Here is a 6,594-nt window from a genome sequence, read left to right as displayed (position 1 = left end):
GGCATAAGGGCAGACTGGATGGAAAAGGCACGCTAGGAGGGGAACAAATAATATGTATGGATGGACATTCTCTCACTGAAGCACACTACACAGTTCTACAGAATTCCGCCTTGGTGGCTCCGTATATGGATGAACACAAGAATTTGCTACGCTCCAAACACCCGGAGCGGTCTGATGACTGGATTACACGTGAACAAACCAGGAGTTTCGCCAGCTGGTTGCAGACACGTACCATGCATGACACCTCTATTGAAGATGACCTGTACTTGCTGTCCCAGTTACCATCTTCGAATATAATGAGTTTCAAAGGGTACGAGATAAATGGTAATACATTTTACACGATCGCCCAAGATAAGAAGAGCACGAACCAAAACAGTGGTGTCCGCTTTGATGCAGAAACCAAGACGGGAAAGGAAACATATTATGGTTATATACAGGACATATGGGAACTTGACTATGGACGTGGTTTGAAGGTCCCTTTATTTCGGTGCAAATGGGTCAATATGACACGAGGTGGGGTAACGGAAGACCCGCAGTACGGAATGACAACAGTGGATCTCAACAATCTTGCGTATGTAGACGAACCATTCGTCCTAGCCAATGATGTGGCACAGGTTTTCTATGTGAAGGACATGTCTACCAAGCCGAGAAAAAAAAACATAAGGAAGCAAATGCATCGTACGATGAGCCAAAGCGGCACATAGTTCTTTCTGGGAAGAGAAACATCATGGGAGTGGATGACAAGACAGACATGTCAGAAGATTATGAAAAGTTTGATGAAATTGCTCCATTCACAGTGAATATTGACCTGAGCATCCCGTTAAATGATGAAGATTTTCCATGGTTACGGCGCAAAAGGACACACGCGAAGAAAAAGTTTCACATCCAAAGATCTGGGATGTGATCGGCTTCACTATCAGCACTTTCTTCTGTGTTTCACACCCAGGAGGGAATCTCTGTAATAGTTAGGGTAGTTATGTGTTTTGGTATTTGAAACGCGAAGAAATTTTATGTGCAAACAAATTCTTTCATGCCTTTACTGATTTTTAAAGTTAAGTTATTCACAAACTAGTGATTCACAATAATTTCAAATAATTCAAAATTTAAACTATTCAAATTTGAAAACTACGGGCACTAACAGAAAGTTTGTAATTTTTTGTACCTAAAGCAAAAATATTCACAAAGAAACTCTAAATACACAAAAAAACAACTCAAAAATAAATAAAGCAAAAATAAATAAAGCAAAAAACAAATTAACAAAAAGCCCGCCCACTGGGCCAGAGCGGCCTGCATACGACTAGAAACCCAACCTGTTGTTGGGCTAGGATGCAGGCCCGCAAAGGCCCAGTAGGCCCACAGGACAGCACAGAACATGTAGGCCCAGTAGGCCTGCTTTGGAGAGGAGCTCAAGAGAGCTACCGCACGGGGGTTTATAAACCAGTGCGGACACCCCTCGGCTAGCGAGGTGGGACTAAACTTGCCGCACCGCACCTGCGCCAGCGCACCCCCTTTAGTACCGGTTCGTGGCACCAACCGGTACTAAAGGGGGGCGTTTAGTACCGGTTGGAGCCACCACCCGGTACTAAAGGGGTGCGCTTCCCGCCGCTTGGCCTGGCCAAAACAAGCCTTTAGTACCGGTTGGTGGCACGTCCATCCTATATAACTAAATGCTTCAAAAATTTCAGTTTCTCATCTGCTTCTTCTCCTCTGCCCTGTCGCCCGCCGCCCCTGTCTCCATATCCCTCGTCACCGCCCCCGTCACCGCCCCGTCCCCGTCGTCGCCGCCCCGTCGTCCCCGTCCCCGTCGTCACCGCCGCCCCATCCCGGCCCGTCCCGCTTCGTCCCCGTCCCCGTACGTCGTCGCCGCCCTGTCCCCGTCCCCGTCGTCGCTGCCCCGTCCCTGTCCCCGTCGTCGCCATCCCCGTCATCGCCGTCCCCGACACCGCCCCCCGTCGCCTCTCGCCTCGCCGGTGAGCACACACACACATACATTTTCTTAGTTTTTTAGTTATAGAAATAGTTATAAAAAAGTTAGAAATTTTTCTTTTTTTAGTTATAGAAATAGTTAGTTATATAGCATTGTTAGAAATGTTATAGAAATGTTAGAATTGTTAGAATTTTTTCTGTTTTTTAGTTATAGAAATAGTTATAAAAAAGTTAGAATTGTTAGAAAGTTTTCTATTTTTTAGTTATAGAAATAGTTATAAAAAAATTATAAATTTTTCTTTTTTTAGTTATAGAAATATTAGAAATGTTATACAAATGTTAGTTATATAGAAATGTTATAATTTTTTTTTCTGTTTTTCAGTTATAGAAATATTAGAAATGTTATAGAAATGTTAGTTATATAGAATTGTTAGAAATGTTATAGAAATGTTAGTTATATAGAAATGTTACAAATTTTAGTTATCAAAATCCAATCATTAAAAAAATGTTACTTTTTGCGGGCATATAGCTAGTATTTGTTCTCGACGATGCCCGGCCCGCATCCTCGCTGTCGACCCGTCCGTGACGATGTCCGGCTGACCCATGTCCGGGACTAGGCTCCGCCGGGCTGGCACTGGGAGGTGCTGCCTGGAGGGGCGCGCCGCTTGATGAGGAACCCGGCCCCGGGTCCCGTCGTCGACCCTGATCTCGTTTGGTGGCGTTCGCGTGGGCCAGTTTCGGTGCGGAGGGAGCCGGCCCCGCCGGAGGTGGTACGTCGCCGTGTCAGGGAGGAGGACGAGCACGTCCATCGCTACATGGTTGCGTTAGAGGGCGGCAGGTTCTCCAATACCTGGCAGTTTCTTTAGGGATCTCACTTCAGCTATTATCTTGTGAGGGTTCCTTCTCTTTGGGTGTCCATCGCCCGCGCCGCAGGAACCGCGAGTGTCCTAGATTCTTCTGTAGTATTCGATCTTTATTAGCTACCTAGCCAGTGATGTATTCTATATATAATATTCGAGACGATGTATTCGAGATTATATAGTATTCGAGACGATGTATTCGAGATTATATCTATTATTCGAGATGATGTATTCGAGATTATATCTATTATTCGAGACGATGTAATTTGAATACTAAATTGTTTTATATTTCTTTTGGATTAGTTAAATAAAAGCTATGGCGGACAATACCGGCAGAAAGGGAGAACAGGCCCTGTTCGATATGATACGCCATCCTCGCGGGCCAGATGATGATCAGAATGAAGAAGATTATGACGGCTCTGAATTTCTAAACAACACCGGGGAGGGTGATATGATATTCGATCGCGACGACCGAATTGATGAAGTCATGAACTATGATTATGATGATGACGAAGAAAATGTTGATCTTGAAACAACAAAGACCGGCGAGGTATATATATTTATATAAGCAGGCATCTGGTGATCATCACATGTTTTAAATGACTTGAAGATATATTAACGAATCGATCTTTCTTCTATCAGCCATCCGGATCGAGCAAATCTTCGGGCAACAGGACGAAATGAGGCCCGAACAAAAAGTTGAAGGAGGGCGTAAAGTACAATATCAAGGCAATCAGACCTAATGGCGAACCATTAGCACCTAAGAAGATTGCGGACAAGTTCGTTCGTTAGTGCGGAGTTCTTGTGAAGGACCAACTCCTGATCTCCCTTCAAGAATGGAGAGAGCCAGCAAAGTCACGTCCAGATCTTACTTTTGTCAACGACAGACAAAAAGGTCTGATTTGGGATACTCTCATGGAACATTTCATCCTACCAGATCATTTCACATAAGCAGATGTGCAGAAAGTCAAGACGCTGCTCTTTGGAAGATGGCGGTTGCATTCAAGAACCACAAGAATCGTGAATGGGACAAGTACGTCAAGGGAGGAAGGAAGACTCCAGTATTCGAGGGAACACTAGAGAAGCAAAGTGCTCATTGGGACGATTTCATGAAATTCAAGGATTCGGAATTAGCTAAGGAACGGTCGAGAATAAACAAGAAGAATGCCGAAAAAAGGATAAGTTTCATAAGCTGGGGCCAGGTGGCTACGCGGTGGCAATGCCTAAGTGGGATAAGTTTGAGAATAAGACGGAGGATGCAGGTGTCACTCCGGTTACTAGGAGCTGGCCCCCCAGGTGCAGGACTTGGTTCTATGCGCATGGGGGGGAGTTGGACCCGAAGACAGGCAAAGTTTCGACGAAGGCATGTCTGAATGGAGCCGACGATGCGATACTTGTTGCAATAGAAGAGGCTCAATCGGGGGTGTTCCAGCCCAACAGAGAGAACGACGAGCTTACGCGTGCCCTGGGAAATCCTGAACACCCGGGAAGAACACGAGGCAAGGGCGCTATTCCGTGGTATGAGGGGTTTTCGGACTGGAACGCCAACTACAGAACCCGTGCGAGAAGGAAGATTGCGGAGGAGAAGAATAGGAAGATGGAGGAGGAGCAGAGGAAGCTGGACTATGAACGCCTTCAAGGCCTAGAATCAAAGCATACGGACTTGGCAGTCAAATTCCAGCGGCAGCAGGAGCAGATCGACTCACTTAGCCATTAAAGGGGGTCTCAGCAGCTGCAGCAGATACCGGATGATCCAACATTGGATAGCACCGCCCCATCCATGCCGAGAAGCAGCGTGGGTTCCGCCCCGGGTGACGCAATGCTGAATAGATACCCCGTGGATTACATCATGGAGAACACTAACTGCGAGCTACACTTCAAAATGAAGAACATATTCATGAAGGTGGCGGACGCCGTTGCTTTTACAAATCCCCCCGAGGCAACCTTCTATTGCAACCCGATTCCAGTAGGCTATGCTCGTGTCTTGGTTGATGAGGTGGTGGACCAATATTCGGGGCTAGAGCTTGACATTCCTGGAGGTGACGAGGAGCACACACTCGGAGAGGCCAAACATCGTATCATCCTGTGGAGAAAGGATTGCATCATCTTTCAAAGGCCACCGACACCGCGTCAGCCGACTCCTCGTCGAAGTCCGCCACCGAGTCAGCAGACTCCCGCTCCTGCAAGTCCACCAGCGCGTCAGGCCACTCCTCCTCCTCCAAGTCTGGCAAAATGTCAGGCCACTCCTACTCCAAGTCCGACATAGCGTCAGACGTCCACTCCTCCTCCAAGTCTGGCACAACTTCAGGCCACTCCTCCTCCAAGTCCGGCACAGCTTCAGGCCACTCCTCCTTGTCCAACTCAGCCCCGTCAGCCGTCTCCGCTGCCTCAGCAATCGCAGAAGAGACACCCCGCAGCTATGGTGTGTAGCGGTACGAGTCGAGGTAGTACAGGAAGTATAGGCGGAGGCAAGCGATATAAATATGGTCCAAGCAGCCTCGCGCCTCTTCCTCAGAGGGCTTACGATAGGACCGAGGAGCAAACAAATGCCATAGTGCGGGCAGAAGTGGACGCCCATTTTGGACTGAAACCGGCAACGCCGCCGAGGGAGAAAGTGCCTGAGGAAAAGATTGACCACTTCATTCGTATGGCTGCACCACTAGCTCCCAAGCCTGTTGACACAGACTATGAGCGCCACATCAGGAAGTTAAATCGAGCACGTCTACAGAGAGAGGCGAGCTCGAGCTCGAGCAAACAACAAGCAGCTGTCAAAAAATGCGGGAAAACCGTTCCCCAGCTGGGAGAACAGGCGGCACAATCGATCCCCTCGCTTGTTGTGCCAACAACACGTGAGAGTACGCGCGCCCAATATTACTGTGGGCAAACAATTTACGTTCCGGAGGTGGGCAATGTGGTAATAACCGAGGAGCATATAACGCAGGCTGAAATTCTCAACATCACTGTTGGACAACTCCTCGAGATCGAGCCCATGCCTGTGCTTAGAGAGGAGGAAATAAAACGGAAATATGTCCGGGGCGAACCTTTGGTCAAGCCAGACGAGGTCAAGAAGCTCCCAACGAGAATGTATGAATTGCATCAATGGTACATGGACATTACCAAGATTTCCAATCGAGAGTCCCTCGTGGTGGAAGTTAAGAAGGATCATTACTACCATCAGAAAGTTGTGGCCGTTGAGTATAATGAACTTTTACAGTTATACAATCAAGACGCACTCGACAAATCTATCGTCAGTTGCTATTGTCTGTAAGTGATTTCTTTCTGTAATTTAAGTCTCAAGCTAGCTGTAGTGATCCTTTTGATCAATCATTACCTGTAATTATCCTCACTATATTCTTTTCTGTGGTATTATGCAGGATGAAGATGTATGAAATGAAAAAAGGTGGACGCTATGGCATTGGGTTCATTGACCCAAACACCGTTAATGAATACACATGGAAAATAGATGCATATCATGAAAAGCATGTAGAGGACAGCATGCTAGAGTTCTTGAAGCGCCTCAAATACAATGAAGATATACTACTTCCTTACAACTTCCAGTGAGTCACACTGTCTTGTACTACAAATTCTTTGTTTTTGCCTACTAGCTAGCTACATGTTTTTCCTTACATATGCCCGCTTAATTAAGACATGCAAACGTGTGTGCATGCAGATTTCAATGGATCTTGTGTATCATTAAAGTTGACGCTGAAACAGTTGAACTACTGGACCCACTACTTAAAAAACAAAGTGACTACACCATCTTGTTTGGGATAGTCAACAGATAATTTCAATCATTATTAACTATATA

This window comes from Triticum dicoccoides, chromosome 3A (assembly GCF_002162155.2).
Source record: "Triticum dicoccoides isolate Atlit2015 ecotype Zavitan chromosome 3A, WEW_v2.0, whole genome shotgun sequence".
NCBI lineage: Eukaryota > Viridiplantae > Streptophyta > Magnoliopsida > Poales > Poaceae > Triticum > Triticum dicoccoides.
Note: the sequence above shows the minus strand (reverse complement) of the source record.